Below are 25,198 nucleotides of genomic sequence, written 5' to 3'. Positions count from 1 at the left end.
CATGGGGTCCAGGGAGGGTGGAAGCTGTGTCTTGATGTGCCTCATGACGAGCCTCTTGAAGCACTTCATCACGATGGGAGTGAGCGCGACGGGACAATAGTCATTGAGGCAGGAGACAGTAGATTTCTTCGGCACAGGAACAATGGTCATTGTCTTGAGGCACGTGGGAACAACGTTGCTGCTCAGGGAGATGTTGAAGATGTCAGTGAAGACATCTGCTAGTTGTTCTGCACATTCCCTGAGCAGACTTCCGTGGGTTAACTGTGCATAAAGTTTTCCTCACTTCAGCTGTGGTTAGACAGAGCACCTGGTCAGTGAGAGGAGGGATGGTCTTCCTAGCCACCACGTTGTTCTGTACCTCTAACCGGGCATAGAAGTCGTTCAGCGCATCTGGGAGGGAGGCGTCACGGTCACAAGCAGGTGATGTGGTCTTGTAATTCGTGATCGCCTGGATGCCCTGCCACAATCCCCGAACCCGGTGGTGGAAACCGGAAGTAAGGGATGCCGTCAAGCTAAAGAAGGAGTCCTATCGGGCCTGGTTGGCTTGTGGGACTCCTGAGGCGGCTGATGGGTACCGGCAGGCCAAGCGAACTGCAGCCCGGGTGGTTGTGGAGGCAAAAACTCGGGCCTGGGAGGAGTTCGGTGAGGCCATGGAGAAGAACTATCGGCTGGCCTCGAAGAGATTCTGGCAAACCGTCCGGCACCTCAGGAGAGGGAAGCAGTGCCCTACCAATGCTGTTTACAGTGGAGGTGGGGAGCTGTTGACCTCAACTGGGGATGTCGTTGGACAGTGGAAGGAATACTTTAAGGATCTCCTTAATCCCGCCGTCACGTCTTCTATTGAGGAAGCAGAGGCTGAGGGCTCAGAGGTGGACTTGTCCATCACCCAAGCTGAAGTCACCGAGGTAGTAAAGAAACTCCTCGGTGGCAAGGCACCGGGTTGGTGGTCCCTCTTTTTAAGAAGGGGGACCGGAGGGTGTGTTCCAACTATAGGGGGATCACACTTCTCAGCCTACCTGGGAAAGTCTATGCCAGGGTACTGGAGAGGAGAATACGGCTGATAGTAGAACCTCGGATTCAGGAGGAACAGTGTGGTTTTCGTCCAGGCCGTGGAACACTGGACCAGCTCTATACCCTCTACAGGGTGCTGGAGGGTTCATGGGAGTTTGCCCAACCAGTCCACATGTGTTTTATGGATTTGGAAAAGGCATTCGACTGTGTCCCTCGCGGTGGCCTGTGGAGGGTGCTCCGGGAGTATGGGGTCTGGGGCCCTTTACTAAGGGCTGTCCGGTCCCTGTACGACCAAAGCAGGAGCTTGGTTCGCATTGCCTGCAGTAAGTCAGACTTGTTCCCGGTGCATGTTGGACTCCGGCAGGGCTGCCCTTTGTCACCGGTTCTGTTCATAATTTTTATGGACAGAATTTCTAGGCGCAGCCAGGGGCCGGAGGGTGTCCGGTTTGGTGACAACATGATTTCGTCTCTGCTCTTTGCAGATGATGTTGTCGTGTTGGCTTCATCAGACCAGGACCTTCAGCAAGCACTGGGACGGTTTGCAGCCGAGTGTGAAGCGGCTGGGATGAGAATTACCACCTCCAAATCCGAGGCCATGGTCCTCAGTCGGAAAAGGGTGGCTTGCCCACTTCAGGTTGGTGGAGAGTTCCTGCCGCAAGTGGAGGAGTTTAAGTATCTTGGGGTTTTGTTCACGAGTGAGGGAAGGGTGGAACGGGAGATTGACAGACGGATCGGTGCAGCTTCTGTATCCCGGATACAGGCGGCTGAAATGAGCTTTCTCCGCAGGGTGGCTGGGCGATCCCTTAGAGATAGGGTGAGAAGCTCGGTCACTCGGGAGAAGCTCAGAGTAGAGCCGCTGCTCCTCCACATCGAGAGGGGTCAGCTGAGGTGGCTCGGGCATCTGTTCATCTGATGTCTCCTGGACGCCTTCCTGGGAATATGTCTCCCGGCTGGCCTGGGAACTCCTCGGTGTCCCCCCGGAAGAGCTGGAAGAAGTGTCTAGGGAGGGGGAAGTCTGGGCATCTCTGCTTAGACTGCTGCCCTCGCGACCCGGTCTCGGATAAGCGGGAGAAGATGAATGATGAATGAATGGATGAATATTCATAAGTAGATGTGAGCAGAACTGCTCTGCTACAACCTTTTCTAAAATTATTAATAAAAAGTTCATGAAATCATTACTACCTATTGATGGTGTGCATGTGAGTGCAGTGCTTTTATTTCCTGTTAATTTTTCTACCGTGCTGAATAAAAATCTAGGATTATGCTTGTTTTTTTCTATGAGGGTGGAGAAATATGCTGATCTAGCAGCACTAAGAGATTTTCTATAATTTAGGAGGCTCTCCATCCATGCTATATGAAATACTGTTAATTTTGTTTGACGCCATTTACGTTCTAATTTCCAAGTGGTCTGTTTTAAGGTGCGCGTATGATCATTATACCACTGTGCAAATTTTTTCTCTCTGATCATTTTGGTCTTAAGGGGAGCTACATCATTTACAGTATAACGGAACGTTGATTCTAGGTATTCAGTGGCCCAGTCGAGCTCTGCATCCTTATTTAAAAAAACAACATGTGGCAACATCCCTGATATAAAAGACAAATACAATTGTAGGGAAAAAAACGTTAAACATTAAAATGGCTCATGACAGGAAAGATATAACAATAAAACGTTAGATTACCTGTATGTCCTTTCTCAAATTTGATGGCGAATTCTTGAAAGCCAGCACTTTTTTACACCGATAATTTCGAACATCTCCCTTATACAGTGAGGAAAATAAGTATTTGAACACCCTGCTATTTTGCAAGTTCTCCCACTTAGAAATCATGGAGGGGTCTGAAATTGTCATCGCAGGTGCATGTCCACTGTGAGAGACATAATCTAAAAAAAAAAAATCCAGAAATCACAATGTATGATTTTTAAACTATTTATTTGTATGATACAGCTGCAAATAAGTATTTGAACACCTGTCTATCAGCTAGAAATCTGACCCTCAAAGACCTGTTAGTCTGCCTTTAAAATGTCCACCTCCACTACATTTATTATCCTAAATTAAATGCACCTGTATAAGGTCGTTAGCTGCATAAAGACACCTGTCCACCCCATACAATCAGTAAGAATCCAACTACTAACATGGCCAAGACAAAAGAGCTGTCCAAAGACACTAGAGACAAAATTGGACACCTTCACAAGGCTGGAAAGGCTACGGGGAAATTGCCAAGCAGTTTGGTGAAAAAAGGTCCACTGTTGGAGCAATCATTAGAAAATGGAAGAAGCTAAACATGACTGTCAATCTCCCTCGGACTAGGGCTCCATGCAAGATCTCAGCTCGTGGGGTCTCAATGATCCTAAGGAAGGTGAAAAATCAGCCCAGAACTACATGGGAGGAGCTGGTCAATGACCTGAAAAGAGCTGGGACCACCGTTTCCAAGGTTACTGTTGGTAATACACTAAGACGTCATGGTTTGAAATCATGCATGGCATGGAAGGTTCCCCTGCTTAAACCAGCACATGTCCAGGCACGTCTTAAGTTTGCCAATGACCATTTAGATGATCCAGAAGAGTCATGGGAGAAAGTCATGTGGTCAGATGAGACCAAAATAGAACTTTTGGGTCATAATTCCACTAAACGTGTTTGGAGGAAGAAGAATGATGAGTACCATCCCAAGAACACCATCCCTACTGTGAAGCATGGGGTGGTAGCATTATGCTTTGGGGGCGTTTTTCTGCACATGGGACAGGGCGACTGCACTGTATTAAGGAGAGGATGACCGGGGCCATGTATTGCGAGATTTTGGGGAACAACCTCCTTCCCTCAGTTAGAGCATTGAAGATGGGTCGAGGCTGGGTCTTCCAACATGACAATGACCTGAAGCACACAGCCAGGATAACCAAGGAGTGGCTCTGTAAGAAGCATATCAAGGTTCTGGCATGGCCTAGCCAGTCTCCAGACCTAAACCCAATAGAGAATCTTTGGAGGGAGCTCAAACTCGGTGTTTCTCAGCGACAGGCCAGAAAGCTGACTGATCTAGAGAAGATCTGTGTGGAGGAGTGGGCCAAAATCCCTCCTGCAGTGTGTGCAAACCTGGTGAAAAACTACAGGAAACGTTTGACCTCTGTAATTGCAAACAAAGGCTACTGTACCAAATATTAACATTGACTTTCTCAGGTGTTCAAATACTTATTTGCAGCTGTATCATACAAATAAATAGTTAAAAAATCATACATTGTGATTTCTGGATTTTTTTTTTTTAGATTATGTCTCTCACAGTGGACATCCACCTACGATGACAATTTCAGACCCCCTTCATGATTTCTAAGTGGGAGAACTTGCAAAATAGCAGGGTGTTCAAATACTTATTTTCCTCACTGTATATGGCCATGGGTGTTAAGGAATGTCTTTGTTTTTATTTATTTTTACATCGGTGACTCCCTCTCAATTCACATTAATCATTCCTCTTGTTGTCTTGCTCATGTTTAGCTCCGCTAGACTATGTCTACGTCTGATAGCCAGGAAATAATACAGCATTGATATGGTGAAAAAGCCACACAATGAGAGGTTAATATGCTGGAAACGGCGCTCAATGAGAAAAAATAATACTAAAAGTAATGAGGCTGGTTTGAAAATATAAGAAGTAGAAAGAACAGATATTTGTGTAAAAATGTAATGAGTGAAAGTAAAAAGTAAAAATAAATAGTGGAGTAAAGTACTGATACCAGAAAAATCGACTTAAGTACAGTACTGAAGTATTTGTACTATGTTACTTCCCAACTCTGGGAATAAACGATGGAAGAAACTCCAGATTCGAACTCACTCAACAGACGTGGCCTTTTTTTCTGCTCTTTCTTTTGTAGTCGTTGAAAATAAGGTTTTGGGCTCATGATCATTTATTAGATATCAATCAGTGTAGAAGTCAATAATATTATTAATTATTAGATCGTGTGCTAAAAGTAACATTAGAGTTTTTTCACATGTTATTGATTAAGTAAAGAGTCTTGGGATAAAAATGATAATAGGAATCACAGCCGTTATAAATCATATTCATATTTTGGATACTTAAGTACAATTGAAGGTAAATACTTTTGTACTTTTACTCAATTGAAAGTTTAAAGGGACACTTGTAATTTTACTGGAGTCACATTTTACCTACAGTATCTGTACTTTAACTCAACTACATGCTCTGTGTAATTCGTCATCGCTGTCGATCTGTTTGAAGCTCTATAGCAGGAGATTTTCCACTCCAACCAATTTAAAGCAGATCTTCATGAAGCTGGATTTGTGCACATGGGCATCGTCATGCAGGAACAGGTTTTGGTCTCCTAGTTGAAGTAAAGGGAAAACTTCATGCTAACGCATTCAAAGATATGCTGTATAAATGTCTCCTATTTTGTAACACTTTGGGGAAGAAGGACTTATGACTGAAAATGTCAGGTGTCCCGATACTTTAGTAATATTAATATAAAATAAAATTGTGAGTCATAAATATATATATATATATATATATATATATATATATATATATATATATATATATATATATATATATATATATATATATATATATATATATATATATATATATATATATTTTTTTTTTTTTTTTTTTTTTTTCAGCTGCTCCCATTAGGGAGCTCCACAGTGGCTCATCCGTCTCCATACACCACTGTCCTAGACATCTGCCTCTTTTAAACCAACTACCTTCATGTCTTCCCTCACCACATTCATAAACCTCCTCCTTGGTCTTTCTCTTTTCCTTCTTCCTGGTGGCTCCATCCTCAGCATTCTTCTACTGATATACCCCATGTCCTTCCTCTGCACATGTCCAAACCATCTCAATCTTACCTCCCTCACCTTATCTCCAAAACGTCCTACATGCACGGTCTCTCTATTATACTAATTTCTAATCCTGTCCATCATCGTCACTCCCTACAATCTTCAGCTCTGCTACCTCCAGCTCCACCTCCTGTCTTTTACTCAATGCCACTGTCTCTAAACCATACATCATCACAGGTCTCACCACAGTCCTATAAACTTTCCCTTTCACTCTCACAGTTACTCTTCTATCACAAATCACTCCTGCTATCACTCTTCTCCACCCACTCCACCCTGCCTGCACCATTATCCACATTATCATACAGTGGGTACGGAAAGTATTCAGACCCCCTTAAATTTTTCACTCTTTGTTATATTGCAGCCATTTGCTAAAATCATTTAGGTTCATTCTTCTTCCTCATGAATGTACACATAGCACCCCATACTGACAGAAAAACACAGAATTGTTGACATTGTTGCAGATTTATTAAAAAAGAAAAACTGAAATATCACATGGTCCTAAGTATTCAGACCCTTTGCTCAGTATTTAGTAGAAGCCCCCTTTTGATCTAATACAGCCAGGAGTCTTTTTGGGAAAGATGCAACAAGTCTTTCACACCTGGATTTGGGGATCCTCTGCCATTCCTCCTTGCAGATCCTCTCCAGTTCTGTCAGGTTGGATGGAAAATGTTGGTGGACAGCCATTTTTAGGTCTCTCCAGAGATGCTCAATTGGGTTTAAGTCAGGGCTCTGGCTGGGCCATTCAAGAACAGTCACGGAGTTGTTGTGAAGCCACTCCTTCGTTATTTTAGCTGTGTGCTTACGGTCATTGTCTTGTTGGAAGGTAAACCTTCGGCCCAGTCTGAGGTCCAGAGCACTCCGGAGAAGGTTTTTGTCCAGGATATCTCTGTACTTGGCCGCATTCATCTTTCCCTCGATTGCAACCAGTCGTCCTGTCCCTGCAGCTGAAAAACACCTCCACAGCATGATGCTGCCACCACCATGCTTCACTGTTGGGACTGTATTGGACAGGTGATGAGCAGTGCCTGGTTTTCTCCACACATACCGCTTAGAATTAAGGCCAAAAAGTTCTATTTTGGTCTCATCAGACCAGAGAATCTTATTTCTCACTATCTTGGAGTCCTTCAGGTGTTTTTTAGCAAACTCCATGCGGGCTTTCATGTGTCTTACACTGAGGAGAGGCTTCCGTCGGGCCACTCTGCCATAAAGCCCTGACTGGTGGAGGGCTGCAGTGATGGTTGACTTTCTACAACTTTCTCCCATCTCCTGACTGCATCTCTGGAGCTCAGCCACAGTGATCTTTGGGTTCTTCTTTACCTCTCTCAACAAGGCTTTTCTCCACCGATAGCTCAGTTTGGCCGGACGGCCAGCTCTAGGAAGGGTTCTGGTCGTCCCAAACGTCTTCCATTTGAGGATTATGGAGGCCACTGTGCTCTTAGGAACCTTAAGTGCAGCAGAAATCTTTTTGTAACCTTGGCCAGATCTGTGCCTTGCCACAATTCTGTCTCTGAGCTCTTCAGGCAGTTCCTTTGACCTCATGATTCTCATTTGCTCTGACATGCATTGTGATCTGGAAGGTCTTATATAGATAGGTGTGTGGCTTTCCTAATCAAGTCCAATCAGCATAATCAAACACAGCTGGACTCAAATGAAGGTGTAGAACCATCTCAACAATGATCAGAAGAAATGGAAAGCACCTGAGTTAAATATATGAGTGTCACAGCAAAGGGTCTGAATACTTAGGACTATGTGATATTTCAGTTTTTCTTTTTTAATAAATCTGCAACAATGTCAACAATTCTGTGTTTTTCTGTCAGTATGGGGAGCTGTGTGTACATTCATGAGGAAGAAGAATGAACTTAAATGATTTTAGCAAATGGCTGCAATATAACAAAGAGTGAAAAATTTAAGGGGGTCTGAATACTTTCCGTACCTACTGTATATTGTGAAATGCATGACCTCCACCTGATATAAACATGATGCTTGTTCTCTTTGATATTGGGTTTCAGAAACTGTAGTTACCTGCTTTGGCCACTAAGAGCATCATAGAGCTTTTTATATGGTCAAGGCACCAAATATGGCTTCGTGTAGAGTGGACGCCTGGTGTAATTTGGGAACACAAACCCATACAGTCTGTAAATGTGTAACTGTTTATTTACCCCCCACTGAGCTGTATTTACGATCTACTGTTAGAAGCGTGTGTGTGTGTGTGTGTGTGTGTGTGTGTGTGTGTGTGTGTGTGTGTGTGTGTGTGTGTGTGTGTGTGAGTGATATACTCATCACATATCTCAAATGCAATGACTGGGTGGAACACAGGAACACAGAAGCAAAGTAATGAACCTTTAAACAGATACAGATATGGGAAGCGGGCTTATTTCGGGTGGCAGCTGCTGCCATATTTCACCCATGAAGCCACACCGAACCTATTTATAAACACCTACCTACAACACAAAATGGTAAGAGTCATATTATGTTCTGCCATCATGCTAACATGGTTATATGTAAGATATTTGGTCACATGACCAGAGATTTCTATATCAGTGAGTAAACAAAGTGCAAAACATGAAATAAAAATATGATCTTATTTGGTATATATTTTACTAGTGGAAGCCCATTAGTGTCAACAAGGCCTTCTGTTTTGGTTTAAACTCGATCAGAATCACAGGTGTAAGTTTTAATATATTTTTGTCCATGAATATGTATTCAATTATTCCGAAAAGTCTTTCATAGCGTTTCTCTCACGTGTGAGTACGTTTTGGTTTAAGTTTCCAACCAATCAGATTTCAGCAATGACATCATGTGTTAATGGGGTCAAAGAAATCTGCGTGAGACTTCAGTATCAATTAAGTACATGTTGCTTGAAGCTGTTGCTTTAACCAATCAGATTTCAAGTTGGCGACACCGGGGCCATCAAACAGGCATATAATAACGTCGGCAATTTCATGTCCTTTGACTACATAATGTGGCTTTAAGAGCTGTTTTTTTTTTTTCATTCCACAATGAGGAGAAATTCATTTGGGAAACTTACAAGGACATTCAGAAGAGTGACTTTTCAAAAAAAGCTGGACTTCATGAGGAAAAGTCTGAAAGTTCAAAAGAGATGTTAAGCTTTTAATTGTACACACAGATATCGGAGAAGAGAGAATTTGGAAACGCAATCCTATGTAGAGCTCTTCAGATCAAATCATATAGGAAATATTAAAATATATGCTTTTTGACGGAACTTAAAAACGAGAGATGAAGGATCCCAAAGGATATGCGAAGGATTCCATGTTGAATTTTCCAACTGTAAATTTGCATATATTCAGGATTATGTGCCAAATGTTGTAAATGCAAAAAATCTGTACTGTATTGTAAAACGTACATTATTTTATGTTATGTTTGTTCACCATTCTGTTATAAACAAAAACTGCATGGAGGATAAAAGAAAATGTAAATAAATAAATAAATAAATAAATAAATAAATAAATAAATAAATAAATAAATAAAACACAGTCACATTTAAGTCACATTTATTTCATTCATTTAAAAACATGAAATGAAAATAAACAAAAATGAACAAGTATATGAGCACCCCACACACACACACACACACACACCCCACCAGACCACAGACCCCAACCCCCTAAAACCCTCATGGGTTTTATGCGATTTAGTTTTTCAGAATAAGGATGATCAACATTTCAGAAAATATTCAGAAAAGTTCTGAAATAAGCTTTTAATTCTGTTCTGGAATAAAAAATTTTTACAGGTTTAAGTTTCTGAATGAGCGAAATATAACTTTGAGGAAAAACTACTGGTAAAGAAAAAAAGAAAAACAATATCCAAGAGAATCAAATGTGATTAGAAGTCTTGTACCAAAAACAAAACAAAAGTAATCGGGAAACTATTTCAGGAAATACACGATGTGATATGATTGTGAAGTGGGCGGGGCTTCACACCTTTCAAATAGCTGTTTTGAATACTACATTTTTATTACTACAGTTTATCTATCATCAAAATTATGTGATTTTCAAGATATAAAATAATTCAAAAATGTTAAATATAAAATGAAAGAAATACATATTTTATAAGCATTCCTTTATCGATTATATTTTTGCTGTATGTAATAATGCTGATCAAAAATGAAATTAAGTTCTACCGTTATTTTTAAAACATCATTTACATCACAATTAGCATATTAGGCATGTTGTATTTTTTGATACAGAGCTGGAACGAAATGAAGCATTGCTCTGCAATCCAATACCGGTGTGATTAAATTACAGGCTCCGACCGCCTCTCCAACAACAATCTGGACACCCAGACAGCCATCGAGTCCTGGCCCACACACACACTGACACTAAAATGACAGTGATGGACTCATCCCAATCTGGTCCTGTATCTCAGTTTATCTTCATTTTATCCATAAAATACACCTCCTATAGCTAAAACGCTTCTGCTGCAAGCGAAAAAGGTTCTGAACTGAATTTCCCCAATTTCTTTGTCATTTCTTTGGGTAATATTTCCTTCTTGTCCACACGGAACCATCATTTTCCATATCAAATGTGACCGAAATGGTGGCGACACATTTTTTTATGTACACAATTAATTTATATAACAGTAAAATTATGTTTCATTAGGTTCCGGTTTTGACGATGTGAGAGAAAGCAGCGGGGACGAGGACCTCCCAACCACACTCCTTTCAAACCTGTTAAAGCGTCTTCTTTTTTTTATCTAATTGCTTCATGACATAAAATATAAGTTCTACACTTAATTCGGTAGGAGAAATGAGCAACTTAAAGCAGAAGCAAGGTACTGCACCAGCAACACGATCAGGTGCTACTATATCGGGCAAGTTAGCAGTCATGGCATCTAACGATACCGCTAACAGCCAGGATTCACCTGTTAAAGACAACACGGACAATTTGTTGATGAGTTAGCTAATCTCCGAACTGGCAAAACAACGGGCCAGTTTAAAGAAGGACATGGCTAGCTTAATTCATGCTTCAATGCAGCCGTTGCAAGCCTCTCTTGACACGTAAGCTCGTTTCAGCATCAACTCACGTCCACTGAAGTATTAGCTGGTGAAAACTTTGAAAGGCTGGTCGCAGCGGAAGCGCCGATTAAACCCCTGAACTTCAGCGTGCACATCGCGCGCTTCGCACCAAACCTGGTGCAGGACAATCTCCAAGACCATTCATTGTCTGCTTCCACCGATTTCAGGAAAAGGAGAGGGCACTGCACTGGGCCAGGCGACATGATATTAAATACAACGGAGTGTCACTGAGGCTGTACCCGGATCTGAGCGCAGCCTTAGCAAAGAAACGTGCCGGATTCAAAGAAGTTAAACAGTTCCTCTATCAGAAAGGCATAAAGTTTCAACTTCTGTATCCTGCCCGTCTCCGAGTGAAGTTCGGGGAGGAAACACACACCTTTGATTCATCTACGGCTGCTGAGACTTGTTGCAGACAACGCATTCATGCACAAGATTAAAAACTGGCTTTGGCTAACAGGCTGCACTTTCTGCAAAGGTAAATAATAATAGCAAAACACTCGGGGATGTGGTCATTTAAATCGCCAAGAAGAGACAGAATATTTGCTTTTGTTTCTGTTTATTGCCTTGTGGTTTAAGCTGCACAATTTATTGTAGCGACGCTATGCTGTACTTCATGTATATATTAGTGGTTTGGGGCTCCTCAAGTAGTTTAAGTGGTAGAAAATGGATAACCGGGAGCCATGCGAGTTAAACGGGTTGCTGCGGCTTTTTCCAGTTGGGGAAACAAGCTTAGGGAGTATTATGGGAGGTTTGGTTTTGCGTTTTGTTTATTTCAAGAAGTTTTGTTTTATTTATTTAATTTTGACTCTAAGGCACGGGGCACTGCCATCTTGATACACAGAAACATTCAATTTACGGTCTCTGCTTCTATTATGGATCCCCAGGTTAGATATGTCATAGTCTCTGGGAGTTTGTATAATGTTCCTGTCTTATTAGTTAACGTATATATGCCCCCAACTGGGATGATGTTAGTTTTACTAATAAGCTTGTTTCTATTCTGCCGGATCTTAACTCCCATCTCATGATATTTGGTGGTGACATGAATACTGTTATGGATCCACCCCTCGATCGTTCTAATCCCAGGTCATTATTTCGTTCTAAGATGGCCCAAGCCTTATCCACATTCATTTTTTAATTTTCAAGTTCAATATAACCTGCTCTCAACAAATAAAACTGAATGGTGCTTATTACGTGTTAGAGGGTATATATATGAACATGGGAAAAAGGCAGGTCGACTTTTAGCCTACCAATTAAACTGTGATGATTTAATCGTTAATCCCATTGAAATTAATACAACCTTTAGGAACTACTTTTTAGATTTATATGCTTCTAAAAGCCCTACATTAAATTCTGGAATTTTTGGACAGTATAGATATACCCACACTTTCAGGGCAGAAAACCTATTTTGTAGGGAAACGTACAAATGGAGGCAATTCTAAATGCTATTAAATTAATGCAGAACAAAAAAAACCCTGGACCAGATGGCTACCCAATAGATTTTTACAAAAAATTTGCAACTAAATTAGCCCCTATTCTCCTTGATATGTTTGAGGACTCTTTTGTAAGGGGAAGCTGGCTGCAAACTTTGAACGAGGCGAACATAATTCTATTGTTAAAACCTGGCAAAGATCCCCTAAAATGTAATTCTTACAGGCCAATAATCACTCCTTAACGCTGAGACTAAGATCTTGTCAAAAATCCTTGCCTTATGTTTAGATACAGTAATAGGGAATTTAATTTCAAGTGACCAAACGGGTTTTGTCAGAGGTCGTCTTTATTTTAGTAATATTCGGAGACTGCTGGGGGTGATCCACTCATCTAAACTTGCTCAGGACCCTGCACCTCAGGTTGTTATTTAACTAGACGCTGAAAAAGCGTTTGACAGGGTTGAGTGGAAGTACTTTTTACATTAGCCATCGAACCCCTATCCATAGCGTTAAGATGCTCTAAACATTTTACCAGCATTAGCAGTAAAAACATAGAACATAGGGTGTCTTTGTATGCTGATGATACATTGAGGAAAATAAGTATTTGAACACCCTGCTATTTTGCAAGTTCTCCCACTTAGAAATCATGGAGGGGTCTGAAATTGTCATTGTAGGTGCATGTCCACTGTGAAAGACAAAATAAAATTAAAAAAATCCAGAAAACACAATGTAGAATTTTTTTAACTATTTATTTGTATGATACAGCTGCAAATAAGTATTTGAACACCTGAGAAAGTCAATGTTAATATTTGGTACAGTGGCCTTTGTTTGCAATTACAAAGGTCAAACGTTTCCTGTAGTTTTTCACCAGGTTTGCACACACACTGCAGGAGGGATTTTGGCCCACTCCTCCACACAGATTTCTCTAGATCAGTCAGGTTTCTGGCCTGTCACTGAGAAACACGTAGTTTGAGCTCCCTCCAAAGATTCTCTATTGGGTTTAGGTCTGGAGACTGGCTAGGCCATGCCAGAACCTTGATATGCTTCTTACAGAGCCACTACTTGGTTATCCTGGCTGTGTGCTTCGGGTCATTGTCATGTTGGAAGACCCAACCTCGACCCATCTTCAATGCTCTAACTGAGGGAAGGAGGTTGTTCCCCAAAATCTCGCAATACATGGCCCCGGTCATCCTCTCCTTAATACAGTGCAGTCGCCCTGTCCCATGTGCAGAAAAACACCCCCAAAGCATGATGCTACCATCCCTATGCTTCACAGTAGGGATGATGTTCTTGGGATGGTACTCATCATTCTTCTTCCTCTAAACACGTTTAGTGGAATTATGACCCAAAAGTTATATTTTGGTCTCATCTTTCTCTCATGACTCCTCTGGATCATCCAAATGGTCATTGGCAAACTTAAGACGTGCCTGGACATGTGCTGGTTTAAGCAGGGGAACCTTCCATGCCATGCATGATTTCAAACCATGACGTCTTAGTGTATTACCAACAGTAACCTTGGAAACGGTGGTCCCAGCTCTTTTCAGGTCATTGACCAGCTCCTCCCGTGTAGTTCTGGGCTGATTTCTCACCTTCCTTAGGATCATTGAGACCCCACGAGGTGAGATCTTGCATGTAGCCCCAGTCCGAGGGAGATTGACAGTCATTTTTAGCTTCTTCCATTTTCTAATGATTGCTCCAACAGTGGACCTTTTTTCACCAAGCTGCTTGGCAATTTCCCCATAGCCCTTTCCAGCCTTGTGGAGGTGTCCAATTTTGTCTCTAGTGTCTTTGGACAGCTCTTTTGTCTTGGCCATGTTAGTAGTTGGATTCTTACTGATTGTATAGGGTGGACAGGTGTCTTTATGCAGCTAACGATCTTAAAAAGGTGCATCTAATTTAGGATAATAAATGTAGTGGAGGTGGACATTTTAAAGGCAGACTAACAGGTCTTCGAGGGTCAGAATTGTAGCTGATAGACAGGTGTTCAAATACTTATTTGCAGCTGTATCATACAAATAAATAGTTTAAAAATCATATATTGAGATTTCTGGATTTTTTTTTTTAGATTATGTCTAAAATATATATATGGACATGCACCTACGATGACAATTTCAGACTGCTTCATGCTTTCTAAGTGGGAGAACTTGCAAAATAGCAGGGTGTTCAAATACTTATTTTCCTCACTGTATGTTGTTGTACCTTTCGGACCCAATTGTAGGTATTCCACAAGTAGTTAAGATTTTGAATCAATTTGGAGAATTCTCAGGTTATAAATAAATTTTCTCAAAATTTTTCAGCGTTTGTTTTCCCGTAAACAGTAGGGGCCTCCAAATTTCAGAGAATGATATACCGTTTCAATTGTCTGTATCAGGTTTTAAATACTTAGGGATAAATATTTTACAGGGTTTTCCTAATCTTTACAAAGAAAACTTTGCTTCTTTAATTGACAAGTTAAAACTTGATCTCAAAAAATGGAACCTGCTGTTACTTTCCCCCTGCAGGAAGAATTAATTGTGTAAAAATTAATGTCTTACCGAGGCTCTTATACTTGTTTCAATGTGTCCTAGTATTTTTACCCAAATCCTTTTTTCAGAACCTAGACAGCCTAATCTCGTCATTTATATGGGGTGGGAAAACAAAGACAAAGACAAAAAATTCAAGGGGGATTAGCACTACTTAATTTCAGATATTATTAATGGGCTGCAAATATTTCAAAAGTACTCTATTGGCTTCAGAACCCCAATGATGTGTGGTGCATTTCAGAAGCGTATTTATGTACCTCTTCATCTCTCCCTGCTTTAGCTTTATCCAAAATGCCCCTTTGTATTTCATCATACACGCAATGCCCAGTTGTAGCAAATACCCTCAGGATCTGGTTTCAATTCAGACAGTGTTTTGGTTTTAAAAACTTCTCCATAGCCGGCCCTATATGCAAGAACCACATATCCCTCCGTTCCTTCTAGTGCAGGAATGGATGCAGTTTTAAATATTTCAATACAGTTGAAGGGAGTCATTTCTAAAGTTTATAACACTTTAATGTCAATAAAAAATATAGATTTGAACAAAATCCATGTGGAATGGACAAGAGATTTAGGAGTGGACATATCAGAGGAAACCTGGAAAAATGCATTATTCAGGGTGAATGGGACGACCTCCTGCACTTGTTTAGGCTTGATTTAGTTCAAGGTCCTCCATAGACTCTATTACAGCAAGGTTAAGCTGTCCAAGATTTACACCAATGTAAATGACGCGTGTGAGCGTTGTTGCTCTGCTGGGGCAGATTTGGCTCATATGTTTTGTACTTGCCCCAGACTGTTTGATTACTGGACAACTATATTCAAAATCCTGTCTGAGGCATATATTAGGGATATTAAGCCTATTTTTGAAATGGCAATTTTTGGAGTACCTGAGCAAGGTACGGCCATGCCCAGGAAATGTCAAGATGCTTGTGCTTTTGCGTGTCTTCTGGCTCGGAGAAGAATATTACTCGATTGGAAATCAAGTAAACCACCTTAAGTCACACTCTGGCTTAAAGATCTGATGCTATTTTTGGAATTGGAAAAAAATGAAATACTCTCTTAGAGGATCCACCAAACTTTTCTATTTAGAATGGACTCCAATGATCTCATATTTTGGAAAGGGTGTAGCACTTCCCCCAAATTAAGTTGTAAGGCTTGTGCGCATTGTAACAGGTAACGTCATCAGGTGCAAGGTGCAATTGGCCAACAATGTTGTTCAGTATTTATCGTTGTTTGTTATGTCATAACTTTGTGATTTTGCGGGGTGGGGTATTTTTTATTTAAAAACTTTAATTTTTTTTTCGTGGTTGGGTGGGGGGGTTGTTGAAAAGAATTGTGTGTGTATGTGGGGGGGGGGGGGTTAATGCATTGCTTGATGTTATTTTCGTTTGTTATGATGCTTTCCTCTGTTCCTTCCTCAATAAAATATATTTAAAAAAACAATAATAATTATGTTTCATTTGTGTATATATTATTTTTCATGACAGTACGTGCCTGCATGACTTCCTGGAACACAGCATCCACAGAGTGCTTGTGTGTGTGTGTGTGTGTGTGTGTGTGTGTGTGTGTGTGTGTGTGTGTGTGTGTGTGTGTGTGTGCCCATATCCACATACACAATGCCCACTATTTACGCAACATATTTCTCAGAAGGGAAACAAAAACCCAATCAGACCACCAATCTGATCCATCTCACCACCATCTCACTCACATTAAGGTACAAGTCAAGTCAAGTTTATTTCTATAGCACTTTTCACAACAGACAAAGCAGCCTTACTGCTCTTATTTTTAAGAGTTAAGGTGAATGATGTGTATTTATCCCTGATGAGCAGCCATGGTGACTGAGACAAGAAACCCCCTTAGATGTTATGAAACCTTGAGAGGAACCAGACTCAAAAGGGGAACCTCAACCTCATTTGGGTGACATCATGAGTGTGATTATAGTCTTTAAAACAATACAGAACACTGGAGAGTGAGAACTAACATGAGCAATGGAGTGTAAGATTATGAGTTATGTTCTTTCTACAGTCTTTTACAGTCATTTGTGGTATAAAACTGGGAGCTACTGAGCAACACAACCTTCTCCATGCCAGAGCCTTTAAACACTCAAGGAGGTTCAGTGTCCAAACTCCACATAAAGTGGGATCCAATTGGCACTGGTACGTCTCTAGATGGGTCGGGATGTTTGAGGGGTCGGCATCTACTTCTTTAAAGATTTGAAAATCTCCACAAAATCTAGTGAAACATCTTCTCTACAGACTGGAGCTTATTATAAGAGCAAATTGGCACTAAATGTGGTGTTTTCACAAAGCACATACCAGTGTTATAGCCAGGTGTCGATGAACCATATAGTCAAGATCCATAAGGGTGTACATGTATATGTTATTATATATATATATATATATATATATATATATATATATATATATATATATATATATATATATATATATATATATATATATATATATATATATATATATATATATATACAGTGAGGAAAATAAGTTTTTCGAACACCCTGCTATTTTGCAAGTTCTCCCACTTAGAAACCATGGAGGGGTCTGAAATTGTCATCATAGGTGCATGTCCACTGTGAGAGACATAATCTAAAAAAAAAAATCCAGAAATCACTATATATGATTTTTAAACTATTTATTTGTATGATACAGCTGCAAATAAGTATTTGAACACCTGTCTATTAGCTACAATTTTGACCCACAAAGACCTGTTAGTCTGCCTTAAAATGTCCACCTCCACTACATTTATTATCCTAAATTAGATGCACCTTTTTGAGGTCGTTAGCTGCATAAAGACACCTGTCCACCCCATACAATCAGTAAGAATCCAACTACTAACATTGCCAAGACCAAAGAGCTGTCCAAAGACACTAGAGACAAAATTGTACACCTCCACAAGGCTGGAAAGGGCTATGGGGTAATTGCCAAGCAGCTTGGTGAAAAAAAAGCCCACTGTTGGAGCAATCATTAGAAAATGGAAGAAGCTAAACATGACTGTCAATCGCCCTCGGACTGGGGCTCCATGCAAGATCTCACATCGTGGGGTCTCAATGATTCTAAGGAAGGTAAGAAATCAGCCCAAAACTACACGGGAGGAGCTGGTCAATGACCTGAAAAGAGCTGGGACCACCGTTTCCAAGGTTACTGTTGGTAATACACTAAGACGTCATGGTTTGAAATCATGCATGGCAAGGAAGGTTCCCCTGCTTAAACAAGCACATGTCCAGGCACGTCTTAAGTTTGCCAATGACCATTTGGATGATCCAGAGGAGTCATGGGAGAAAGTCATGTGGTCAGATGAGACCAAAATAGAACTTTTGGGTCATAATTCCACTAAACGTGTTTGGAGGAAGAAGAATGATGAGTACCATCCCAAGAACACCAACCCTACTGTGAAGCATGGGGGTGGTAGCATCATGCTTTGGGGGTGTTTTTCTGCACATGGGACAGGGCGACTGCACTGTATTACGGAGAGGATGACCGGGGCCATGTATTGCGAGATTTTGGGGAACAACCTCCTTCCCTCAGTTAGAGTATTGAAGATGGGTCGAGGCTGGGTCTTCCAACATGACAATGACCCGAAGCACACAGCCATGATAACCAAGGAGCGGCTCTGTAAGAAGCATATCAAGGTTCTGGCATGGCCTAGCCAGTCTCCAGACCTAAACCCAATAGAGAATCTTTGAAGGGAGCTCAAACTCCGTGTTTCTCAGCATCAGGCCAGAAACCTGACTGATCTAGAAAAGATCTGTGTGGAGGAGTGGGCCAAAATCCCTCCTGCAGTGTGTGCAAACCTGGTGAAAAACTACAGGAAACGTTTGACCTCTGTAATTGCAAACAAAGGCTACTGTACCAAATATTAACATTGACTTTCTCAGGTGTTCAAATACTTATTTGCAGCTGTATCATACAAATAAATAGTTAAAAAATCATACATTGTGATTTCTGGATTTTTTTTTTTTTAATTATGTCTCTCAGAGTGGACATGCACCTACGATGACAATTTCAGACTCCTCCATGATTTCTAAGTGGGAGAATTTGCAAAATAGCAGGGTGTTCAAATACTTATTTTCCTCACTGTATATATATATATATATATATATATATATATATATATATATATATATATATATATATATATATATATATATACTAATGAGCACTGCCTTTAATAATATTCGTTATATGTTTTAATACAAAGAGAATAAAAAGAGAAATATTTTCACTACTACAATTAACACCTAATTTCAACAACTGTTTAAAAGATCCTCATTTTCACTGTTATACAGCAGCATGGATGTTGATATTAGACATACTTGGGATTAATTCAGTATCTGCCCACACAACAATCCACAGAAATAATACAAATAGGGCAAATACACACACACACACACACACACACACACACACACACACACACACACTCACTCACACAGCAGGAGATCCCTGGTTATTTAGATGAATGAAGTTTGTGAGACAGTTTGCAGGGTTTATTTTGCCTCAGAAGCAACTCTGTTCATGAGATAGTTAATGTTTATGAACTCTGTCATTGAGCTCCTCCTCTTTTCTCTCTCTCTCACATGCACAACAACAGGAAGTGACTTTAATTTAGGAAAAAAATAAACTCCAGTCTTTCTCTCTTTCTTTCTGTTTCTTTTTTCCTCAGTGTGTAAAGTGCAGAAAATGGCAGAGGCCAGTATTTTAGTAGATCAGGATCAGTTCAGCTGTCCAGTGTGTCTGGATCTCCTGAAGGATCCAGTGACTATCCAGTGTGGTGCACAGTTTCTGTAAGGTGTGTATTAATGACTGCTGGGATCAGGAGGATCAGAAGAGGGTCTACAGATGTCCCCAGTGCAGACACACATTTACTCCAAGGCCTGTTCTACACAGAAACAACATGCTGGCTGAAGTGGTGGAGAAACTGAAGAAGACTGAAGTCCGAGCTGCTTCTCCTGCTCACTGTTACGCTGGACCTGGAGATGTGGAATCTGATTTCTGTAGCGGGAGGAAACACAAAGCTGTCAAGTCCTGTCTGATGTGTCTGGCCTCCTTTTGTGAAACTCATCTGAAACCTCATTATAAAGTTCCTTCCTGGAAGAAGCACAAGTTAATCGAAGCGTCTGGAAATCTACAAGAGAAGATCTGCTCTGAGCATGATGAAGTGTTGAAGATCTACTGTCGTACCGACCAAAGCTTCATCTGTTATCTGTGTATGACGGATGAAGACAGAAGCCACGACACCGTCTCAGTTAAAGCCTACAGAACTGAACAACAGGTGAGAAATGCAGGTCTGATATATTCAGTCTGTTCATAGAAATTACATTATTCATCTAAAATCACAAAGTTTTATTCCACTTATTCAATCATTTTCTCTCAGTCTGATGAGTTTGATCAGTTCTGGCTCCTGATTTGTTGGAATGAAAATCTGGAAACTCTCCTGCTTTACTGAATGTGTTTGTTAGTAAAGAAGTGTAAAATAAAAGTCTCCGTATCAGTTCAGAGGAGTCAGTGAACAATTCAACCAACAACCATCTGAACCTCATTTTACACCTTTACAGTGTCGAATCGTTCACTTTTTAATCTGTCATTCATTTACACATTTAGCTCACAGTGCTGAACATTTAAACACCCAACATCCAGTCTTTTACTCTTCAATAAACTGCTTGTTTCTAATTCTGTCCATCGCCGTCACTCCCAATGAGAATCTCAGCATCTTCAGCTCTGCTACCTCCAGCTCCACCTCCTGTCTTTTACTCAATGCCACTGTCTCTAAACCATACAACATAGCAGGTCTCACCACAGTCTTCATCATCTCATACACCATCAACTATAATATGTATTTTATTTGTCCTCAGACTGAGTTGAAAGAGGAGTAGATGAAATTCCAGCAGAGAATCCAGGAGAAGCAGAAGATGGTGCAGGAGCTAAAACAGGATGTGAACATTATAAAGGTGAGCAGTGAGCAGAGACGGAGCTGCTCCTAGAAACACACACAACATAGACATTGAGTCATTTAGAGTCCCAGTAAAAGTGTGTGTGTGTGTGTGTGTGTGTGTGTGTGTGTGTGTGTGTGTGTGTGTGTGTGTGTGTGTGTGTGTGTGTGTGTGTGTCCTAACAGCTCAGTGCACAGACAGCAGTGGATGAAAGTGAGAAGATCTTTACTGAGATGATCAGCTCCATGGAGAAAAAGCGCTCGGAGGTGACGGAGCTGATCAGAGATCAGGAGAAGGCTGAACTGAGTTGAGCTGAACGACTCCCGGAGCAACTGGAGCAGGAAATTTCTGATCTTCAGAGGAGAATCACTGAGCTGGAGCAGCTTTCACACACACACGATCACATCCATTAAGGTACATTACATCCACATTTCCAGGAGGAATATGAAGGTTACAGGTTCATTGGATGTTTCTTAGATTTCAAGAATCTCCATAATTTTAGATTATAGAAAGAATCTGTTATAAGATTCTATATAAAACTTTACAATTACTGCACTCCTTCACTTCATTTTATTTCTAATTGCTGAATGCAGGTTTTAGTCTCCAGACATCAGAGTCCCAAAACCGACAGACCAAATGTTCCAGCTGATGTGTGTGAAGATTCACTCAGCATCAATGTCAATATCTCATTTGATGCAGTGAGGAAATCTCTCTCTGACCTGAAAAAGAGACTTGAGGAATTCTGCCAGGAGGAATTGATAAAAATCTGTGAACATGGTAAGAGGATCCGTTCCTGATAAAGTGCATAATGTGATCTACACACATTTCTGATCCACACGCAAGCAATGATTTACCGAAATGTCTTTTTTTTATTGGTTGTAAAATCAATCCATTTTATTTCTTTATTTACAGCTGAGAACATTCAGATTTTACTCTCAGAACCACAAAGCAGGGACGTGTTTCTGAAATGTATGTGTACAACACACACACATACACACACACACACACACACACACACTTTATATAAATATTCTGTGATTAATATCTGATGTTCCTGTTGTTCATGTGTTTAGATTTCTGTGATCTGACTCTAGATCCCAACACAGTAAATTATTACCTCGTTCTGTCTGAGAAGAACAAAGTGGTGACATGCAGTGAGACAAAGCAGCCGTACTCTGATCATCCAGAGAGATTTTACTACAGACAGGTGTTGAGTAAAGAGAGTGTGTGTGGACGCTGTTACTGGGAGGTGGAGTGGAACAGTGATGGTTATGTGTTAATATCAGTCTCATATAAAGATATTAGAAGGAAAGGACGGTTTAATGAGTGTGTGTTTGGACACAACAATCAGTACTGGAATCTGCAGTGTTCTTTTTCTTCTTCTGTTTATTTCTGGCAAAACAACGTTAAAACTGATTTCAAAGTTCCATCATCCTCCAGAATAGGAGTGTATGTGGATCACAGTGCAGAAACTCTGTCCTTCTACAGCGTCTCTGATACGATGAAGCTCCTCCACAGACTCCACACCACATTCACTCAGCCTCTATACGCTGGATTCAGATTGTACACGTGTAAACCAGGATCAACTATAAGGTTGTGCAGTCAGCAATAATAGTTGATGTTTTATGGTCTGTAATTTGGAGCTGAAAGAAACATGTGCTAGGAAATAAATAAAAAAGTGATTTGTTTGTATCATTGTAAAAATCTGATTTAAAAATGATAATTATGTTTTGGTAAAATATATAAATCTATTTTACACCTTAAAATGTCTATGTACGTGGTGGTATTTAAAAAGGATCGAGATGAACTGTATTGTATTTCTGTCTTTTTTGCTGAATGTCCTCCCTGAGACGCATTAAAACCTGGCAGTAGAACTCGCTATTCATGGTCTGGCCACTTAATTAATGAAATGGAATTGAGTTGGGGGTTTGGTCAGGATTAATGGTGTCCTCAATGTGGAGAAATACAGTCAGATAGCAAACATGCTGTATAGCCAATGTCATTAAGAAATTTCTTCAACGTAGAGAAGAACAAGGAGTCCTGGAAGTGATTTGGGTGGGTTTGGGCCCCACAGTGCCCTGATCTCAATGTCATAGAGTCCACTTTGTAGTACATGAAGAGATAGAAGGATTTGACCTCCATAAAAGATCTAATAATGTTTGCAAGAACCTATAGGCGAGTTCCTTCAATAACCTTGTGTAAGTGGACCTAGAAGAATTGATGCTTTTTTTCGTTTCCTTTTCTTTCGAATCATTGACAAAAATAAACTTTTTTTTTAAAGCATTCCGACTTTGCAGTATTGTCTTACGTCCACCTAAAACTTTTGCACAATGCCGAATATTTATTGTTTCTGTAAACAAAAAAAAAGCCGTCATCATCGGAATTCACAGACACCTGTAAATACAAGTACCCACAATGCAATGCGTTTGCATCCAAGACCTTTTGGTTAAAGAGCTAAATACCTAATGCATCGCTCTAGTCATGTCAATAGTCCCTCTTATGTGATGTGCTTATCAATATTTCTAAATCTCTCCAAACTTTTAAATCATAAAGGAAATACTTATAAAATAAGTTTCCCACAATCTCATTTATTCCCAGGTGAGATTTTACCTGATTGTACTTTAGCTTAGGATTTAGGATTTTTCTGGAACGATATCCGAGGGATTACTGTAGAATCTTCTTTTCGAATAATACCTTCAGGAAGGAGAGGTTGGGGGTTGGATGATGTCATGTCAGTAAGGAGAACTGAATCCAGATTAAAATGATGGATCACAAAAACAAAAGGTCTAAACCCTCAGGTGCCCAATTCATAAAAAAGAGGAATGAAGTAGGAAGGAAATGTGCAAAAGATAAAGGTGTGTATGCAGCTCTATCACTCATCTCGTTACACACACAGCCCAATTTATAGAAACTGTGTCTATTCCTTGTATAGTAAAATCAAGAAATAAATACACAAGATCCAGAAATAATCTTATTGCAGTTAAAACTGAAAAATGCTAGATAAGCAAACACAAAAAGGTTTTAAAGTTTGGTTTTTTAAAAATTAAATCACTTGCACACAAAGCACTCATTGTAAATGAGATGATCACAGATAATAATCTCTCAGCACTCTGTCTCACTGAGACCTGGATTAAACCAAATCAATATATGGGTCTAAACGAGTCTACAGTGTCAGGACATGCTTATAAGCATGAGTCCCATCAGCAGGTCATTGGGGTGGTGTAGCTACCATTTATAGTGCCCTTCTTAATGTTAGTCAGAGATTAGGATTCAGGTTTAAATCATTTGAAGTGCTCATTCTTAAATTTGTACTTTAAATTCTAAAGTGAGTTGGATGAAGTGGTAGAAGGTATACCTAGTAATGTAAGATTGGTGATTGGGCAGACTTTAATGGGCATGTAGGTGAAGGGAACAGGTGTTGAGAAGGTGATGGTAGGTATGGTTCTAAGGGGAGGAATGTGGAAGGGCAGATGGTGGTAGATTTTGCTAAAAGGATGGAAATGGCAGTGGTGAACACTTATTTTAAGAAGAAGGAGGAGCATACGGTGACATATAAGAGTGGAGGAAGGTGAACACAGGTGGACTATGTTCTATGTAGGAGATGCAACCTGAAGGAGACTGTAAGGTGTTGGCAGGGGACAGTGTAGCTAGACACCATCGGATGGTGGTCTGTAGGATGGTTTTGAAGGTGAAGAAGAAGAGAAAGAAAGTGAGGACTGAAAGAAGAATAAGATGGTGGAAACTGAAGGATGAAGAGTGTAGTGTGAGGTTCAGGGAAGAGGTCAGACAGGGGCTCGGTGGTGGTGAGGAGGTGCTGGATAATTGGGCAACTACTGCAAAAGTGATAAGGGAGACAGCTAGAAATGTACTTGGTGTGACATCTGGAAATAGAAAGGAAGAAAAAGAGATGTGGTGGTGGAATGAGGACGTGCAGGAAAGCATAATGAGAAAGATGTTGGCAAAACAGAACTGGGATTGACAAAGTCATGAGAAAAGTGGGCAGGAGTAAAAGGAGATGCAGCAGCAAGTGAAAAGGGATGTGGCAAAAGCCAAGGAAAAGGCATATGAGGATCTGTAGGAGAAGTTGGACACTAAGGAAGGAGAAAAGGATTTGTACCAATTGGCCAGGCAGAGGAACCAAGCTGGGAAGGAGGTACTGCAAGTTAGAGCAATAAAGGATGGAAATGTGTTGACTAGTGAGGATAGTGTCTTGAGAAGATGGAGGGAGTATTTTGAGCAGCTGATGAACAAGGAAAATGAGAGTGAGAAGGTTGGATGGTGTGTAGTTGGTGATGCAGGAAGTGGATAGGATTAGTAAGGAGGAAGTGAGAGCATCGATTAAGAGGATGAAGAGTAGACATACCGGTAGAAGCATGGATATGCTTAGGAGAGATTGCAGTGGAATTTTTATAAAGATTGTTTAA

General features: G+C 40.5%; 1 protein-coding gene and 1 pseudogene across 2 annotated transcripts in view; one reads left to right on the top strand and one right to left on the bottom strand.

The window, feature by feature from the left end:
• The window catches only part of LOC310722600 (uncharacterized protein), a 1,041,764-nt gene that overhangs the window by 453,478 nt on the left and 563,088 nt on the right, over window positions 1-25,198 (bottom strand). The window lies entirely within an intron of this gene.
• Window positions 19,465-22,389, top strand: LOC310722619 (tripartite motif-containing protein 16-like; annotated as a pseudogene). Its single transcript, XR_014538311.1, has 6 exons — window positions 19,465-20,116; window positions 20,697-20,792; window positions 20,960-21,188; window positions 21,368-21,551; window positions 21,687-21,743; window positions 21,848-22,389. The product of XR_014538311.1 is annotated as a tripartite motif-containing protein 16-like (transcript).

The sequence above is a fragment of the Silurus aristotelis genome (assembly GCF_946808225.1).
Source record: "Silurus aristotelis genome assembly, chromosome: 29".
NCBI lineage: Eukaryota > Metazoa > Chordata > Actinopteri > Siluriformes > Siluridae > Silurus > Silurus aristotelis.
The sequence above is the reverse complement of the archived record's forward strand: the minus strand, read 5'-3'. Positions and strand labels throughout refer to the sequence as shown.